Source organism: Mus caroli, unplaced genomic scaffold, assembly GCF_978045245.1.
Source record: "Mus caroli unplaced genomic scaffold, Mus_caroli_1 scaffold_10, whole genome shotgun sequence".
In the NCBI taxonomy this organism is placed as follows: Eukaryota; Metazoa; Chordata; class Mammalia; order Rodentia; family Muridae; genus Mus; species Mus caroli.
The window spans coordinates 35,052,868-35,072,483 of NW_028227265.1; the positions used below are offsets into that span (position 1 = coordinate 35,052,868).

General features: G+C 45.8%; 1 protein-coding gene across 5 annotated transcripts in view; it reads right to left on the reverse strand.

Annotated features, from left to right (window-relative positions):
* The window catches only part of Nlrc5 (NLR family CARD domain containing 5), an 86,126-nt gene extending 71,888 nt beyond the window's left edge, over positions 1 to 14,238 (reverse strand). For 3 of the 5 annotated variants that reach the window (XR_003837390.2, XM_029480351.2, XM_029480354.2), the window contains exons 1-2: positions 14,169 to 14,228; positions 2,246 to 2,321 (exon numbers count right to left, since the gene is read on the reverse strand). The gene's annotated coding sequence lies outside the window, so the exon portion shown is untranslated. Of the gene's footprint in view, positions 1 to 2,245; positions 2,322 to 12,868; positions 12,999 to 14,168 lie in introns of all 5 variants that reach the window. The other 2 variants (XM_029480353.2, XM_029480352.2) reach the window with 2 other exon arrangements.
* Positions 14,239 to 19,616: the final 5,378 nt, after the last annotated feature.

Consider the following 19,616-nt stretch of genomic DNA (forward strand, 5'->3'; position numbering starts at 1 on the left):
GTTTAACTTTATATGTATGTATGTGTGCTTGAGCATATGTCTTTGTACTCCATGCATGCAGGAGGCCACAGAGGTCAGAAAGGGCATCAGATCCCCGGGAATGGGAGTTGCTGACAGTTGTGGGCCGCCATATGGGTGCTGGGAACCAAACCCAGTTCCTCTGAAAGAGCAGTAAGGGATCTTAACCACTGAGCCATTTTTACAGCCCTTCCACATTTTATTATGTGCAACTTGGTTTAAAAATCATATAATCATCAACATTAAAAAACCTAGAATATCAGCCAGGAGTGGTGGAGTACACCTTTAATGCCAGCACTTAGGAGGCAGAGGCAAGCAAATCTCTATGAGTCTGAGGAAATCCTGGTCTACAGTGTGAGTTCCAGGACAGCTAAGGCTAGATAGTGAGACTGTCTAGAAAACAAACAACACACAGAAACAAAAACTAGAATATCCATTTCTTCAGTGTCTAAAGAAGGGTCATGACGTAAACATAGGAAATGATTGGTGACACTTATAAAAAATTAAATTCCCCTGTTTTGAAATCCTAAAGTGGGAATGTGGAAGCAATGATGAAGATAAAGCATTTGTACTGACTGGGAATGAATATTAAAACCAAAGAGCAATTCAAACCTATCAAGAAGATACTTTATTCTACAACGATATGGTGGATATTTGCTCCACACAAGACAAATGCCCTTTTGGATTACCTGTTTTAATTCTCAACACTCCACTTAAAATTATTTATTTATTTCTCATCAAGATAATTCGTTTTGAGTCTATGATGTACTTTGACCAAAAGACAAACGTGCAGATGGTTAATAAGGATGTGAAACATTGTTTAGCATCCTTCACCAGCAGAGAAATGCTAATTAAAACCACACTGAAGCCAGTGTAGTGACCTTTAATCGCAGCACTCAGGAGGGCAGAGGTGGGCAGAGCTCTGTGTTAGAGGCCAGCCTGGTGTACAGAGCTAGATCTAGGACAGCCAGGGCTACACAGAAACCAACCCTGTGAATAACAAAACAAATGAAAACCTACACTGAAATTCTATCTGGCCACAGTCAGAATGGCTGTCTTTGAGGAAACAGGCAACAGAACAAGCAGGAACAGGAATGCAGACTACACTGCTGGTGGGAGTGTAGAGTGATGTAGCAACTGCGGTATCAGTCTGGAGGTGAAACCACTCCCACACACATATGCAAAGGATGCTAATTCAACACACCATAGAGACAGTTGCATATATCTGTATTTATTGAAATACACATAGCTGAGTTATGGAATCAGCACTGGGGTTGTACCAGCAAAGGACGAGAGAATCCTCATATTCATTTTGATACCTCGTATGGGTTTCAATATTTCCAGGTCTCAAACTAAGCCCATGCTCACCCTTCTACACCAGCTCACCCCTCTCTCCAGCTCAGGAAAGGGCAGCAGCAAGCTTCCTGGGCCTCACAGCCCTCGTGGCTTAATCATCCAAGTACATTTCTTCATGGCCTTTGCCTACACTTGGCACCACCATTTCTCACTGGGTGCCACCCTGCCCAGTTTCAATTCTGCCTGGCCCCAACATTGTTCAGTCAAAATACAAGCAAGAATCCTCCATGATATGACTAAGTCATACTCTTAGAGTTTATTTTGAGACAGGATCTCCTTGAACTCATGACTCTCTTGCCTTAGCCGCCTGAGTAACTTGGGTTATAAGCACACTTGCAGAAACCAACTTGACAGCTTTAAAATGTTTCTCATTGTGGGGCTAGAGAGATGGCTCAGTGGTTAAGAGCGCTGGGTACTCTTCCAGAGGACCCAGGATGAATTACTAGCACCCACTGCAGGTGGCTCACAACCCCTGGTAACTCCAATTTCTGTGAATTCAGTACCCTCTTCTTCGTTTTTCCTTTTGTTTAGTTTGCTTTATTTATTTATTTTTCTTTTATTTATTTATTTAGTTTTTTGTTTCGTTTGAGGCAGATTCTCATTAAGAAGCCCAGGCTCTTCTCACATCCAAGATCCTCCTGCCTCCGTTTCCTAAACTGAGATTGTAGGCATGCGCCCCACACCTGGCTCCTGTATGTCAGAATCACTTCAAGTCCTCACATTTAATGCAATTTACTTTATTGTCCCTTTTTCTCATTAGGTTTTTCCAAATGCTGGCACTTGCTATTTTATACGGACATAAAAAAAGATCTTTCAAGTATTATTTTGATTATACATATTATAGTATACAATTTGATCATTTGATTCTGACCTGGACTCCTGTCTGCTGGGTACCAGCTGTGAGACATCACACGTTACTCAGCCTCTTGGGATCTCAATGCCATCATCTGCAAAGTGGAGGATGCTCTAGGTCAGGGTCATAAGAGCAGAACCCAAGACAGATCCTTACAAAAGTTGTTTATTAAGAGGGTCAGGGATCCAGACCAGGACTGGGTAACTATGGTCCAGAAGCTATGCATAAGAGTGTTTTGGGAGAAAGCCTGGCTTTATATCAGGGTGTGCAAAATTGGTCCTTCTAGGAGACACAGGCTCATGGACTTGTCAGTCACAGTTTCCAGGCTCGGCTTATAAAGGGAAGGCAGGCACCAGGCACCTCTAGTGAGGCAAACCATCAGCTAAGGGTCATCTTTGAAAGACAGACACAGAAGTCAGCATCCTAGTGCCATGGATGTGACAAGAATGAGCAGTATTATCTACTACTGGGTCATAACTCCAGCCCCCAGGTCAGGTTGCTGTGAGGCATGTCAAATCTGACATGGCATCTGCCCACGCTACTGATTCATGCTTAGCATTATTGTTTTCCCTGCTCCACCCCACCCCAGTCCAAGGCCGGGGTTTGAGGAAGGAAAGGGAGGGATGTGAGAGGGCACAGGTCACTGACTGCTGCTGCCATCCCTCTGGCTTCTCTCTGTGCCTCAGGATTGTGTACCTGTGTGTGTGAGCTGTGGGGAGTGGGAAACACAGAACCTTGTATTCTCATTTGATTAACGGTGTTCCCACCTTCCCTTATTGTGCTCTTTTTTTTTTAAAGATTTATTTATTTATTATATGTAAGTACACTGTAGCTGTCCTCAGATACTCCAGAAGAGGGCATTAGATTTCGTTACGGATGGTTGTGAGCCACCATGTGGTTGCTGGGATTTGAACTCGGGACCTTCGGAAGAGCAATTGGAGCTCTTAACCACTGAGCCATCTCACCAGCCCCTTTTAAAGGTCAAGCTGAAAAGCCCTGGTGCCTGCTGGAAAGAGGACAAGGAACAGGCAGTGAGAAGAAGGGCAGAAACGGAAGGTTCTTGAATGCTAACCTCAGGAACTAGAAGAATGTGGACCTGAGGTAGCCAGAAAGCCACCTCTAGTCACGGCACAGTCACTCAGACTGAAGCTCCTCAGGAGAGTAAGAGTCGCTGATGTTACTTTCTCAAGATTGAGCAGACAAGTCCTTACTTGTCTGGGAACCCAGAGCCCAGCCCTAGAACCCTCCACACCAAGCCCATCCTACAAAGAGTAAAGGCAGAGAACCTGGGGTTTCTGCCTTCATTAGGATGGCTAATGCTGCTTGGACTCTGGAGAATCAGAGAGATAGGCTGTCAGGTGCACAGATGGGAAACTGAGGTCCTAAGAGGGGATGGCACTGTTAGCAAGATGGGGTCAGGTCTATTGTCCAAGGCTCTCCCTCCCTTCATGGTCTCTGTGGTGAAGGGGAAGGGGTGTGTGTGTATGTGTGTGTGTGTTCCAGAAATCCTTTTCCCCTTGTTCATGGAAACAAGAGGAGCAGGTAAGAAACATCTTTGATCCATACATTTGATATGGTAATCTGTTTGGTAGGGTAATGATGATGTGTGTAGGTGTGTGATTGTTCCCTTTAGAAAAACTACTTCAAGCCAGGCAAGCAGGCTGAGGGGAAAAATGAGCTTGAAGCCAGGGCTGGAGATGTAGCTGCCATCTGGTCCTTACCTAGTATGTACAAGGCCTTGGATTCAGTCTTTAAGGGTTGGGAGGAAAGGGAGGGGGAAGGAGGGAGAGGGAGGGGAGAAAGGAGGGAGGAAGGAATGAGAGAGGGAGGGAGGGAAGGAAGAAGGGAGGGGGGCAGAGAACAACCTGAACTTCATAATACACTATATGAATAAAACCAAAACACCAAAACCAACCAACTAACCAAAAGATCCTGTGGCTAAACGATATGATCACAGTGCTTTTCAGAAGAGGTTGGTAGAAGCCCCATCCCCCAAAGAAAAGAGCCTCTCAGGCAGCCTGCTTGAACTTCAGAGCTGTAGAAGCAGACATTCCTCTCTTCAAACCCCTCCGGTGGTTGCCATCTAGAGAGAGGTTCTACCTAGGCCTGGGCCCCTATATACCATTTCCATGACTAAAGCCCAGAATCAGATCCCAGCTCAGCACATGTCTGTTCCTATTGAAGGCCCCTAGGGAATCTAGAAGAGCCCTCCTTCTAGGGACCAGGGTGCTGACCCCTAGCCTGGCTGGAACAGATAGCTGGGGAGGTCTGGTCTCTACTACTCAGTCCTGGGTTCTAGGGTGCATCATTCAGAAGAAGTGGCTGGTGACTAGAGAGGTCCCTCACGTTTTTGGATGCTGTAACCTCCTTGGTTCCTCTAGACCAGTGGTCCAAAATGTGTCTGCATATTTGAATTACACGGGAGCAGGGTGTCCTTTAGCAAGTCCAATGAACCATTTAGCAGCATAATATTGAGGGTGGAGTTAAGTCAATGGCTTTTCTAGAAGGTCCTGGAGCAGTCACTATATCTACATATCTGGGGACCACCACATCAGACCATGAAGATACCAGCTCTCCACTCCTAGTGGGAAGAGATTGGCTCTTTATCCCTGCATCTGGCAGTGTTCCTCTAGAAATCCATGTCCTGGTTATCCTGGCCTTCTGTGAGGTCCCAAAGGCCCTAGTGACTAGAAGGCCATTTGGGCATCTATGTCCACATAAGGACCCCAAGGGTATCGCTAAGGAAGATATCTTCCTTAGCCTCTCTGCTGTTCTTTCATACCTCAGTTCATCACAAGTGGCTCTGCCAAGTTCTATCCTGCAGGCAGGGCCCAGAATGTCCCACACAAACAAAAATGAAAGTAAAATTTGGAAATCCCCTCCTCCACTTCCTTTAGGTAGGAAAGTCAGCTTGACCAGAGAAGTACAGCCCGGCTGTGGGAGGCTAGGCAGGGAACAGGGGAAGTTTCAGATGTGAGAGAAAGAGGAATACGTACGCAGGTGCAGCTTGCTTGCAGAATTGCTTGCTGATTTTAACATCTAGGCACACTGTGACTTTTAAGTCTCAAAGCACATCCATTCTTGGACCACACAGTTCAACTTGGCAGAGAGCAAGACAGTGCCAAATAGCTTGAGCACATGGGACTGTGCACACAGTATATTTGTCACCCCCCAAGTTCTGTGTTGCAACCCTACCCCCAGTGGTTTGGGGTGGCTTCTGGAGAGGCAATTAATCCACAAGGGTGGGGTCCTGCGGACAGGATTTGTTCCTGATGGAAGTGTCTAGCAGGTTCTACAGCACTCCTTCCATCATATAAGCATACAAAAAGTAACTTGGCAGTCTGCAGCCCAAAACGGGGGACTCCATGTTGGCATCCTGACCTTAGACTCTAGGCTCTTGGACAGTGATAAATACATTCTTGTGGCATATAAGCCACCTGGGCTATGGAACTTTGTCACAGTAGTCCAAATATACTCAGGAACCAGATTCCGGGCTAAGGAGATTCTTGAAGCCATGTTTGAACAACCTAGACATCTACAATAAGGTCTTTATCGTGCCTTGGCAGTACAGGTATGAAAGTGACGATAGTTACGGGTGGACACAGCTATATCTTCAGTATGTCCCCCAAATGATCCATGCTGTATAAAAACACACATAGTATGCTCTCTGCAGGCATGCCGGCCAGTTTCTGGCTCAATCTCCAGCACCATAAGAAGGTAATAGAGCATAAAGCCCTGGGATGAACCACAGGCTGCACCCGAACATAAGTATAATGTTGCCATCAACAAATGCCCTTCTCTTAAAACTAAATGATTGCAGCCGGGCAGTGGTGGCATACGCCTTTAATCCCAGCACTTGGGAGGCAGAGGCAGGAGGATTTCTGAGTTCGAGGCCAGCCTGGTCTACAAAGTGAGTTCCAGGACAGCCAGGGCTATACAGAGAAACCCTGTCTCAAAAAAACCCAGCAAAACAAAACAAACAACAACAACAAAAGAAACTAAATGATCTAAATGATTGCTTCAACAGATTTACATTACTTTCTGCTTACAGGCAGAGTCTCAACCAGCTGGAAAGGTCTATGAATTGCAGAAGTAACAGGATGCTCCCCACAGCCTGCCCTTCAAGGATATGTGCAATTTTCTAGCTTCTGTCATAGGAAGGCTACTTTATATGACAACCAGCGTGTCACTTCCTAAAGGTCTGGAAATCATCTCACTTTTAATGTTATTTTTTAAGACATATTATTCACCAGGGACAGACATAATTCCCTAAAAGAAACTCCCAGAAGCAAACCATAATGAGGCTGTTGAATTGGAAGAGTGGGGGATTGTGTTGCTGACCTCAGGGCTGACCTAAGGTATGGCTGCCCTTGTGACTGGGCTAATCCTTCTGAAAGCAGTGCTTCCTAGACACCTGGCTGAGAAGTTTCTCCATGACTAATCAGGACACGAGACACAGGAACTGAAAAGAGAACAATTTTCTTGCTTTATGGTTTGATTTAGCCCAAAGCTCAGTCCCCAAGCCTCCTATGCTCACGCAGCAGACATCTTCTGGGTAAGTCCTTAGGTAGAGACTGACCTGTCCATCTCAGTGAGAGGATGTAAAACAGAGAGTGGTTTCTTTGCTCACACAAGACCCTGAGATCACTAATGCTGATGGGGATAGGGATGGGGATAGGGTGGGGGTGGGAGTGGGAGTGGGGTGGGGATGGGGATGGCTCCATCCTTATGCCCATGGGATGGGTACCGGGGGACAGGACTGTCTCTGGGCTGCTCACAGTAGCAATCCATTGATACAGTCTTCAGGATTTAGCAACATGGTTTCAAACATTTTAAAACTAAAGGCCAACTTCTCCCTTGAGAAGTCCTTCAGAACCAGCCAGAGGAAGCAATCCAGTGCATAGACGGAATAGAGGCCTGGCTGCTGGCGAATGTTCACTGTAAGCACATCTATGCCTGGATGTCTGAGGTTGGATTTGCCTTTTCTGAGATGGAAATTCACCGGGACACAAAGTCACCCACCACACCACCACACAGAGGAGGCTGTGGCATTTCCACGGGGCTCTGGGCTGCAGAGAGGGGTGGTGACACTGCTTGTCATGGCCCAGGGGTGCTGCTCCTTTGTAAAATTACATGCAAAATATCAACACAGCAGAAACAGTTACGAGCACAAAGGCCAACGTTGAACAATGTTCCCCCTCATTCTGCTCTCCCTTCTTCCCCTCCCCTTTCTCATCTTTGCCTTCTTCTGCCATCCTCCAGTCACCCTGGGCCACCGTTCCCTTCTTCTCCTCTCTCAAACGTTCCATGTGCCCCTCATGAGCAGGCGATATCCAGCCTTTCTCCCAAATACAGACTTCCCCAGGCCTTTCAGTATTAAAAAACCAAGTTTGTGAATCACAGACAAAGTGGAGGAGGAGATGCAAGCCAGGGGCTTGAGAAATCAAGGAAATCAAACATGGTAGAAGCTGGGGAAAGAATGCAAAAGTCCTGATGAATGCCCATAATCAGATTAATGATAATTAATAATCATAATTAATGCTGTTGTCAGCTTTGGTCAATGGAGGCTGCAAAGACTCACTGGCCAAAAATAATGACAAGAATAACTATTGGGTGCTCAGCTGTAAATGGGACATCTATACGTGCACTTGGAGGCTTAGGTAGGATTGAGAAAGAAGAGGCAGGAAAGAATGTAAGAGTCAGAGGAAGTATCTAGCAGGAGGTGCTGATGGGGCCTCACCCCTCCCTGAGTTAATGGCAGATGAGGCTGAGGAAGACATTTTAGTTACTGGTAAATGCTGCTGTGTACAAAGCCTCACACAGGTTCCTGTAACTGACCCTAATGAAACTCACTGGGACACACACAAAGAAGGAAAGATGGAGGGGGGAGGGAGAGGGGGAGGGGGAGAGGGAGATGGGGAAAGAGAAGAAAATTAGGGTCTAATTTCTCTAATGAACATAGGTATAAAATTTTTCAACAAATGCTAGCAAACCAAAGTTCGTAGCACAAAAAGCACATTCGCCATGATCAAGTTGTCTTTACTCAAGGCCGCAGTGGTAATTCAACAGATACAATCAATAAATTTAATGCACCATAGTCTCAAAAACAAAAATTGCAGGATCATATCAACTGATACAGAAAAAGCCTTTGACAGATCTAACGTCTATCTCTTCGTGATAAAAAAAAACACTATAAAAATTAGGAATAAAAGGAGCATATCTCAGCATAATGTATCTAGTTATGTATAGTTATATAAATATATAAAACAATATATGACAAACCTACAGCCAACATTATATGACAAATTCAAAATATTTCTGCTAAAATCAGGAACAGGGTAGGAGTGTCTACTTTCTCCACTCTTAATCTACATAGCACTAGACGTCTCAGCTGAAACAGCAGGACAAGAGAAAGAAAAAAAAGGATGCAAGTAAGAAAGAAAATAACGCCGATTTGAATATCATGCAATGAGTCAGTACCGAATGCATCAGAAAGTTCTTAGAACAGATAAATACTGGGCAAAGTGGCAGGATGTAAATGGCACAGAAGTCAGCAGACTTTGTATCCAATAATGAACATGCTAAGAAAGAAATATTAAAAAGTATCCCATTCATAATTGCTTTACAAATAAAACTTTAGAATAAATCTAATCGAGACAGTGGGACTAAGACTTCTACATTTATCAATGTAATCTTAAAACACCAAAGAAAGAAATCAAAGATATAAGGCTATGGAAAGACTTCCTACTGTCATGGATTGGTAGAATTAATACAGGAAAATTGACGTATTACAGAGAAGAGTTTATAGATTCAATGCAATTCTCATCAAAATTCCACTAACATTCTTCATAGAAATAGAAATAAAATTGTACAATTGTAGAAATACAAAAGATCCCAAAGCAAAGATCTCAAAAGATGCCACAGCAGTCCCGAGCGATAGGGACAAACTAGCGGTATCACATTCCTGATTTAATATATACTATGGAGCCATAGTAACAAAAACGGCATGATACTGAGACACACACATCAGTGAATAAGACAGAGGATAAACCCACACAACAACACAGTGGCTATCCGATTTTTAACAAACATACATACCATAAATATATGTTGGAATAAAAACAGAGTCTTGAACAAATGGTGCTGGATATCTACACAGAGAAGAATGAGACTAGGTAGTTATATCTTCCCTTGTGCACACACACACACACACACACACCAATTAAAAATGGGTCAAAGACTCTGGTGTAAGACGTGAACTCTGAAACCACTAGAGAAAAACTCAAGCCAAAAATTTTGAGATACAGGTTTAGGCAAAGCCCTTCCAGAGAAGATTCGGAGAACATGGGAAACAATACTAGGAACAGAAAGATGGAATCAGACACAATGTAAAGCCTTGTGTGCAACTTAAGAATCTACAGAGTGAAATAGCCCACTGGTGGAACAGCGGACAAGCTGCCGCACCTGTCCATGGGGCAGCTGATAAACAGCCGGACTAGATAACGCAAACAGCTAAATACTAGAAAACCAAACAACACAGTCAGTAAATCAGCTAATGAAATGAGCAGACAGCCCTCACAGACTGAGGTAAAAAAGGACCAATGGACATACAAATTAAAAAAAAAAAAAGGTTCAATTCCTTAGCCATCAGGAGGATGCAAATTGAAACAACAATGAGTTCCATCTCACCCCACTCTGAAAACAACAAATGCCATTGAGGATTCGGGAATGGGAAAGTATATATATTTGTGTGTCTGTGCATGTGTGTGTCTGTGCATGTGTGTACACTCACTGGGACTGTAAATTATTTTAGCCAGCATAGAAATTAATACAGAGGTACTTAAAAATAAAAGGTAAAAATAGAATCACCATATGATACAGCTGCACCAATTCCTGTACAGCTGAAGGACTCCAAAACATTACATCCCAGAGACGCTTGCACACCCATGTTTATTATCCATGGTATTGCAGCACCACGCACAATAGCCAAGTTTGTATGATCAGCCTGGGTGTCTGCCTGTAGTAGAGTGGATAAAGAAAATGTGGTGTAGACACACACACACACACACACACACACACACACAAATGGTATTTTGTTCATCTATAAAGAAAAAGAAAGATGGTGTTTGCAAGAAAATCGACCCAGCTGGAGATCACCAGACAAACTCAGAAAAATAAACATTGAATGTTTTCTTTCATTTGTGGATCCTGGATATTATATAGATGCACAAAATAATACAGTATTTTATAGATACATAAAATACATATATTCATTTTTACATCTAATATATGTTGTATGTATGTATATATACATATAATATATATATGTATATATATATATATAGATGGTCAAAGTACAGAATATACTTGCGTAAGTAGGTCTTTCTATGCACAGAAAGCATACAACCATAAAGTGGGCTGAAGACATGGTTCAGTGGAAAAGCTCTCACTAGGTATGCCCAAGGCCCCGTGTTTGATCCCCAGCACCCAAATAATAAATATAGAGAGAAAATAAAAGATTATTTATTGCATTAAATGAAAAAAAAAAACCCTGTCCACACTCCATGCAGTACACGCTCATCATGAGAGAGAGAATACACGTGTGTGTGCGTGTATATGGTCATGGAAGCACATATGTACATCTGTATATTTGTATGTGTATATATGTGTATGATCTAAAGTCTATTTAGCTGAGGCTGATTGTGTAGGGGAAAACACTGGATACTCTTGTCTGTAAAGTCCGAGAGAGACACTGGAATAAGACACAGAAACTCAATCATACTGCTTGTTCTTGCTTGTCTCACAGATAGCATCTGAGTGACTGGATTTTTACTCTATGGATGTATTTGTTACTTAAGTTATTGATTCAAAAAAATGCTGGAGACGGGTCTCAGTACATAGGTTCTGAGACCAACTATGCTCCAACTCTCATCACCTCAACCACCTAAGTACTGGGTGTAAGGCACCAAGCCTGGGCTTTGGTTTTATTTTAGCATCATACATATTCTTTAGTTTAATAAGTGACTTTTAAAAAAACATATCTGAGTTCATTAAAATATGGTAACAAACACACGGAAAAACCTAGTGCTAGACGGTCTCTGCACATCAGCTTCTTGTAATTACCCTTCAATGAGAGTCATGGGTGAGCCAGTCAGAGGGTGGCCAGTGCCTCTCTGGGTTAGAGTTAGGAGGAGCACCAGTATGAGGTCATCAGGAAGAGCGAGCAATCTGGAGAAATGGATATGTCTATGCTATGATTTGAGGCAGTGACAGAGAAAAGGAAGAATCTGAAGTCACAGGTGACCAGAATCACAGAGCCTGCTACCCACATCTCCGAGATCCACAGAATGGAAGACTCAAGGCTCTCCTAAAGAAAAGAATGGGGGTCATGCTGCCTCTACCCACTTTCAGGGACCCAGAAACAGGAGCTACCATGGGAGTTATACAATCACACCTATTTATTTATTTGTTTGGTTTGTTTTTGTTTTTGTTTTTGCTTTTGCTTTTTTTTTTGGTTTTTCGAGACAGAGTTTCTCTGTGTAGCCCTGGCTGTCCTGGAACTCACTCTGTTGATCAGGCTAGCCTCAAACTCCCAAATCCACCTGCCTCTGCCTCCCAAATGCTGTCATTTTAGGCTATCAACTACACTCAACTACACTCACAGAAGCATATTTGGTGAAAAGAGACGATGCTTTGCATCCTGAGAACACCTACAAAGAGGTTTTTGCTTGTCTTCTGTAGGATAGAACCCAGAATCTTCTGAAGCTAGGCAGATCTCTTGCCTTCTAAGCCATGCCTTCCCCCAAAACTTAAGTGTTTGCATCTCTTTTGCCACAATTCTCTGCTGGTGGTAGAGGAGAGATACTGGGATGATGTATCAGATGTGGTTAAAAAAAAAGTTCCATCAAGCGCTGGCAGAAATGGCTTTTTATTTATTTTTTTTATTCTCTGCAGTCTGCATCCTCTGAGGATGCTAGTAAAGGGGTCTTCTTCTTTCCGATTGGGACAGTTTGGTTGCTGGGATTTTTGGCGTTCAGCTTGTAGCTGCAGTCTCTGCCTCCCCAAGATGGCCGCCTTCCTGAGGTATCTGTGTGGACGTGCTGATCGCCTCTATTAGAGGGCAGAAGTCTTACTGGGCCCACCCTACAACCTCATCTTAAGTGTCTGCAGCCACCCTGTGTCCAAATAAGGTCACGTTCAGAGGCAGTGGGGGTCTCTCCTTTAGGAGACCCAGCACATAGCACAACATATGGGAGAAGAGAATCTACAGAGTTTTGTTGAACTCTTTCTAGAGAGGGGGAGAGAGAGAGAGAGAGAGAGAGAGAGAGAGAGAGAGAGAGAATAGACATTGATCAGGTACTGCTGTCCTCGGGCTGGTCCGGGAACAGGTCTAGGCAGACTTTCCCAACCAAGTGCTTACTAGGCCTGAGCATACTTAGCTTCTGAGATCAGGCCGACCTGTGCTTTCTGGGCAGACTGGACTAAGCAGACTAAGGCGTTCCCTTAGCTTCGGCATTTGTCCCATCAGGACCCCAGGCTCCTCAATCTTGTGGCCGAGGCATTGTTTCTATTTGTCTCCCTCGATTCAGGAGATAAATTTTGAACTATCCATTATGTCTGTACTATAGATGGGGAACCAACCTTCCAAGATCTGAAATCGTAACTCATGGTCATGGTGCACAGTACTGAGAGCACACGGAGGTCCTATTCCAGGACAGATGGCCACTGGTGCTGGAGGCAGGGCAGGCAAGGCATAATTGCTGGCACTGGTCTGTGGAAAGTACACCATGAGGGGCCTTATGAACTTCCAGTCACTCCTGCCCACTCTATTCTCTGGTGGGAGCTCAGGCCTGGTGCCTTATTTTTGTGGCGCCGAGGACTCAAACCAGGGTCTGCCCTGTCTCTGAGCTACATCCCAGAAGGAACCTGGCAGGTTTCCGGGTTTCCTTTCCTTGCAAGAAAGCGATTCAGGAAGAGAAAGCTGCAGGTATGGCTCGGCTACATCTTTGGTCATTTTCTGGCCTTTTTCCCAATCATGAAGGTCAATTTTCAAAATACCTTTTCTGTATGAAGCCCCTCCCCCACCTTTTCAGAAGAATCCTGACAATATATACCAATAGTACTGAAGACCCAGAAGTCTCCAGGAACCTCCCACAGCTCCCAGCTCAGCTTTTCTGAGTGGAAAAAATGGTTTAAACCCCACATGGCATTGTGGTAGGCCAGGGACAAAAGGCTGCCCAGGCTTACCCTTGTGACTGGAAAGTTTCAATGATCATTAGAAATACAGGTGATGGACATTCAAGAAACATTGTTCTCTTTTAAAACACAATATTCTGTTTTGGTTTTGTTTTGTTTTGTTTTTTAAAGATCCCTGTCTTTTTGTACATTCCTTAATATCTAGTATTTGTTCCAACACAATGTTGGTAGCCAAAAGCCACCGACCTGAGGTTGGCAACTCTTAGAGAACACAGCTTTCTTCTACAGAACAGTAAGTTGCTACAGTTCAGCCAAATTCTATCTGTCTAATAAAAGGTGGGGTTTTGTTTGTTTGTTTGTTTGTTTGTTTTGTTGTTTTGGCTGAAAATTCAGAATTATACGTAGCAAACAGGGCGGCTTCTGGATTATTATTAAAGCAAAGGAATTGAAAAGAAAAAACCAACAAGAAAGTATGGTTGGGGGAGGGGGGGATGACAAGTGTGGCAGGCACCAGGAGAGGGGGCGCACAGACATACAGAATTTTTTCCCAAACTGAGCCACTCTCTCCAATTTCTGTGGTCCCCAAACTACAGAGTGTCCGACTGCATTTTGCTAAGCCACCAGTGCCCCAACCCACCCGGGCCCCTCAGTCCATTTGTCTATCCACCTGGCCCCTGACACCCCCTCCTCTCTCTAGGCACAGATCTCCCTCTGAGCCGCGCCCCGGCTTGGGCAGGTAACTCACCAGTTCAGCTCCCTCTCCACCGCGCTCTCTGGAAACTGAAAGTGGCCACTGAGCGGGCGCTGTTCGCTAGTTCATAGAATCTACTGCTGCTGCCGAGAAATCACGTGGATTCAAAGTGCCAGCCCCAGGGCGCGCGGGTAGCGTGCCCGGAACCCGCCGCGGCTTGGAGATCGCAGCGGGACGTGCCTCTCTGACTACTATTGAGACTGGGTAAGGTGGGCATCTGCCAGGAAGTGGGTGGGCCCAGAGCGCAGCAGGACCCGCACAACCTTTCTTTCTACACTTCTCAGAGGCGCTGTAGGATGAAGGCAGGAGGAGCCGCTGAGCAAAACTTCGTGGAGTTGGGTCCAGAATCCTTTGGCGACAGCGGCTCATCACCTGAGACCTGACCTGGACAAGCATGGTCTCCAGGTGTGTCTCTGCTGGTCTCCGGGTGCAAGGGTTGCCTAGGCTACAGAAGAAAGCTTAGTGCAGAGATGAGGGATGGAGAGAGGTGAGCGATTAGAAAAGGACTACAGGGCCATAGTCAGCCCTGGAAAGTTCCTGTCTCTGTTCCAAGTTCTACAACATGCCCTGCCTCTTGTCTTTGTCCCAGAACAGGAGGCCAGGCTCCTCCTGAAGATGGTTTCTGTGACATCCCACAGTGAAGCAATGCTCTGGGGGAGGAATGGGGAGACAGTGCATTAGCACTGTAGGGCAGGGTCAGCAGCACACCCATGACCCCCAAACCTCAGGTTCAAGTCCTCCTCTTAAGTGCTGGCTACATCACCTTAGGCCAGTGGTTCTCAGCCTTCCTAATGCTGGGACCCTTTAATACTGCAGCCTCCTGCTGTGCTGACCCCCAACCATAACATTATTCTCGTTGCTACTTCATAGCTGTAATTTTGCTACTGTTACGAATCATAATGAAATCATTTGACTTGGCAGAGGTTGTGTCCCCCAGATTGAGAAACACCCCCCAAGACAAAAGTCTTGGCTCTGAGTTTTGGTTCTGTCATCTGTCCTGAGAACCAGAGAAGTTGTACCTTCCAGTCCTTCAGAAGAAGTTAGAGCAGATGTGGTGTGTGCCCAGAACTCTTAAGAAATCCTTCTACGTTAGTCCCCTTCTTTGGATCTCAAATTCCTGTGACCCTCTAACCTCCTCCCTCCCAGGACCGAGCCGGAAATCTAGAAAGTTCTTGACAGGCAAGAGTGTGTGTGTGTGGGGGGTCATTATTATTTTGCACTGATTATTTGTGTGTGACTCTTAGCTTTTCCAACCTTCCCTGGCTCCCCTCTTACAAATAAATGCCTTGTTTTTAGCCAGCCTCCGCTTCCTGTTGTCACATGGTGGAGTCCCAGCCTATGGTACATGGTGGGCTGTCATCTGTTAGTGTGAGAAGAGTTACAGCCCAACAGTAAGGCTCACTCCATATTCTCCCAACCATTATGTGATGCTGGACCTACATCCTTCCGTGCTGACAGAGGGCTGTCAGTGGACACAGACAAGTAGCCACCACCCAGAAAGACAAGCACGGGCCATATTTAGATGTACTTAAACCCACACAGCCCCATGAAGGGTCCAGGCAGAGGTTAACATCTCATTAGATGTCTCATCCAGAGATGTCAAGGTCACACGATAATGGCAATGAGAAACACTGGATCGTAAATCCAGTTCCATGCCCACTGTTGTGGAAACAGGCCTGCCAATAAGGGTTCTGAGAGAACCATTTCCCCAGAGTTACCCTGTGTTTGGTCTGTGTTCTAAGGTATCCTATGAGCTCAGATGCTGCCATCTTCATGAGACTAGGACAGGAGGGTCATTAGACCCTCTCCTGAGTTTCTGGCCACTCCTCCCAGTCACTTGTACACAATTCTGCCCTAATTGCATGAGGTCTCTAGACAGGGCAAGAGTATATAGGCTGGGGAGAACTAGAGGAGAAGGCTCCACCTATACAGCTCTGGGGAAGCCATCAAGCCATCGTCCATGCTGGGTGGAGACTTTCCAGTGTAGCTGTTTTGGGGTCACTGTGCTCTGTAAGTAAGAAAGTACAACAAACTCACTGGTTCCCTGGGGAGAACTGTGGTGAAACGGACTTTTGGGTTGTAATTAGAAGGGGAGGATAGATGCTGTCCACATCTCCCCAGGGAAAGACTTTTCATAGCAGCTCAACCAATAGCCTGAAAACCATGAATACCAGGTTCCCTTGGCTAAAGTACACAGGGTTCTTCTTTGGTGGCTTTCATGATTATCCACTTTGGAGAGCTGGGTCCCTGTGTGAGAGAACTGGCCCAAAGTGCCAAAAGATTGAAGAAGGGTGAACAGACCCAGACCTGGACAGAGTACACGTCACTGGGAACTTACTGCAAGTGTTACAGCTCTGAAGGAAAAGCCTTCCCCAATGGAACAGCTCTGCTCTGAGGGGGGAACATTTCCCCAGTGCAACTGTTGCCGCTCTTAAGGCTAAGATATTCCTTGGCAATTGTTTGTGTAACAAACCTCATGCAAGAGGCTGTCTGCTATGGCTCAGGTAAGCAGCAGCAATACAGGGAACTGAGCAGGAGACCTCTCTGTGTGTGTGTTTGTGTGTGTGTGTGTGTGTGTGTCCACAGTGGAGATTTCCAAGGCATGGGTTGGTGAGATTTCAAGACAAGCTCAGGGATTGGTGGGATTTCAAGATCAGGGATTGGCGGGTTTTGATAGGTTTTCAAACCTGGAAGTGGGCTCGGACCTTTAACCTTACACTTACAGATGAAAATATTAGGTGACTGCAAGTGGATCCCCACACCCCAAGGAGGTAGAAAGGGTCCTTCGTTTGGGAAAAAAAAGTTCCCTTTACTTAAGGCCTAGTAAACTAGCAACCTACAGACCAGAGATGAGAAGATGTACTGCTCAGAGCCCTGGCTAGGGGAAGCACTGTTTGCTGTCTGGAAAGAGCAGAGCCACAGCCTCCAGGCAATGGATTCTAATCAGGTTTGCCAGCATCTGACCTGGGCCAAGGTTATCCTGGTCCTTAGAGGTTAGCCCAATGCACAGCTTCTGGAATGTGGGGGGGGGAAGGGATGGAGGAATAGGTTTCAGAGAGGGTCTGTCTGTTCTGTTCTAACAAGCCTCTGCTCTCTGGGCTGCCGTAGATCCTGTTACATGCTCTCTGGGAATCTTTTGGTGACCTGTAAGTGCCCACCCCCAACAGACCTAGAGACCTGCTCCGAAATGACAGAAAAGGATACTGGGGGTGGGGGCAGTACACCTGTTTTCTATTATTGCTAAGGATGCATTCCAAGGTCCAAGCTAGGGTATGGGGGCTGCAAGAGTGACACTCTAAAGGGCTTCTCAGAATGTTCTTAGTGACGTAAGAGTTTCTGGGCATGACATGGGGCTACCTGGGTGGCAAACTCTCCTACCTATGCTCTGTAGCATTAAGGGAAAGCCTTGGGATTTAGGGGCTCCTTAAGGGAGAGATCCACTGTAGGTTCTAACCAATGTCATACCCTAGAGACCATTACAGAGCCTGAAATTCCTGTTGGACATCTGGGGCTGACAAACACTTTTTTTTTTAAGATTTATTTTTATTTTATGTATGAGTGTTTTGCCTGTTTGTATGTATGTTAAGTGCATGCCTGGTGCCCTCAGGGACAGAAGATGGCATTGGATCTCCTGGAACTGGAGTTAGGTACAGTTATGAGCCACCATGAAGGTGCTTAGAGTCAAACCTGGGTCCCCTGCAAGAGCAACAAGTGCTGTTAACTGCTGAACCATCTCTCCACCCCCTAAGCATTTTTTTTTCCAGGAACCTTTCAAGAACCCTCCCCACGCTCCTGGCTGCATCCAGTATCAGACTCATGCTCTGAGATCCAAGGGCAGAAGAGAACAGGGATAAGGAGAGCTCAGACCGTGAAAAGGGAGCGGAGAGGGCTTGGAGCTTGCTGACTAGTCCAGCTTAATTGGTGAGATCCAGGCCAATGAGAGTCCTGGTCTCAGAGGCAGTAGACAGTGGACAAGTGAGTTTATGCTCTGGTCTCTACAAGCAGGCACAAAGACACATACACACCTTCACACAAAGATTCACAAATGCACACACACATGCGTTTGTTTGTTTGTTGGTTTGTTTTTTCAAGTCAGGGTTTCTCTATATAGCCCTGATCATCCTGGAACTCATTCGGTAAACCAGACTGGCCTCGAACTCAAAGATCTGCCTGTCTCTGCCTCCCAAGTGCTGGGATTAAAGGCATGTGCCGCCACCACCTGGCTGTACATGCATTTTTGAAAAGGTGTCTTTATTTGTCTCACAGTACACATACATAATAGCCTGTTGTGGAGGCTGGAAAGTCTTATGGCATCATAAGTATGGCCTCAGAAAAGATATCATACTGCTTCAACTCCCAGTAAAAACAGGCAAGGGGCACAGGTGGAGAGGGGAGAAGACAAGGGGTGGTCCGGCTTTATCACAGTCTGCTTTGGGAGTCACTAATCCACTCCTGATTGATCAGGAGCTCACGACCCTGAGAATCAGCTGAAAATTTATAGAAGTAAAAAATGCAGAAACCCCTCTTGCTTCTCAAAGGCTCTGTTTCTTAATACCGTGTGTGTTCTGAGGGCTGTGAGGACAAACCATCCACGGGGCCGGTGTAGTGGCCCATGCCTGAAGAAACCCATCCAGGACTGAGATGGAGGCTCCCTTTGTGCTGGAGCCGAGGAGTGGGGAGGTCGAGGAGGCTGGAAATCTGTGGAGGGGACCTTCCCTTTGGCATTAAAGTTGAACTGGCTTGCCTATTCAGAGACTCTATATTTCTCTTCTGTGAGACTCTCCCATCCACTTCACTTCCTGCCTCCCTCACCCTGCAGTGTGGGGACCACATGGGATGGCGGATGAGTCAGATGCTCCTATTTGGACTCAGGCAGGAAGCTGGTCAGGGGGAGGGATGGGAACTTTGAGGGTGAGGAAAAAAGGGATGTCAATGCTTATACTTGGATGATGAGGGAGAGACCAGGACTGGTCCCAGGACTCTTGCCTGACCATGGTGTGGCTGTGGGGGTGGTTGTGTCCAGGAATCTAGAGATGGTATCTAGGCTTCTGCAGAGAGATCAGCACAATGAAAATGATAAGGTTAGTGAATGAAAAGATGACTGTGTCACCAAGTCAGGGAGTGAATGTTTCCGGACCCCACACATGCCACCCAATACTCTGAACCAGTTCCCTGACGCTGTTCTCAGGTGTGTGTTCTTTGCCCAGGCACTCACTGCCACTCAAGGTCCTGCCTGCCTGCACCCATCTGCTTGGCTAAGCTTCCCTTTCTCCAGCCAGGGTGCTCAGGCCTGGCTTGGTCAGGAAGAGGGAAGAAGTAAGTAGACACCAAGCAGTGGCAGCTGGTGCCCAACCTGGTTGTTTCAGGGCCTCTGGTATGAAGTGGAAATTTAAGGGTTCTTTGAAATCTCAGTAGTGTCAGATGGTGTTTTGCTGGGGCAAA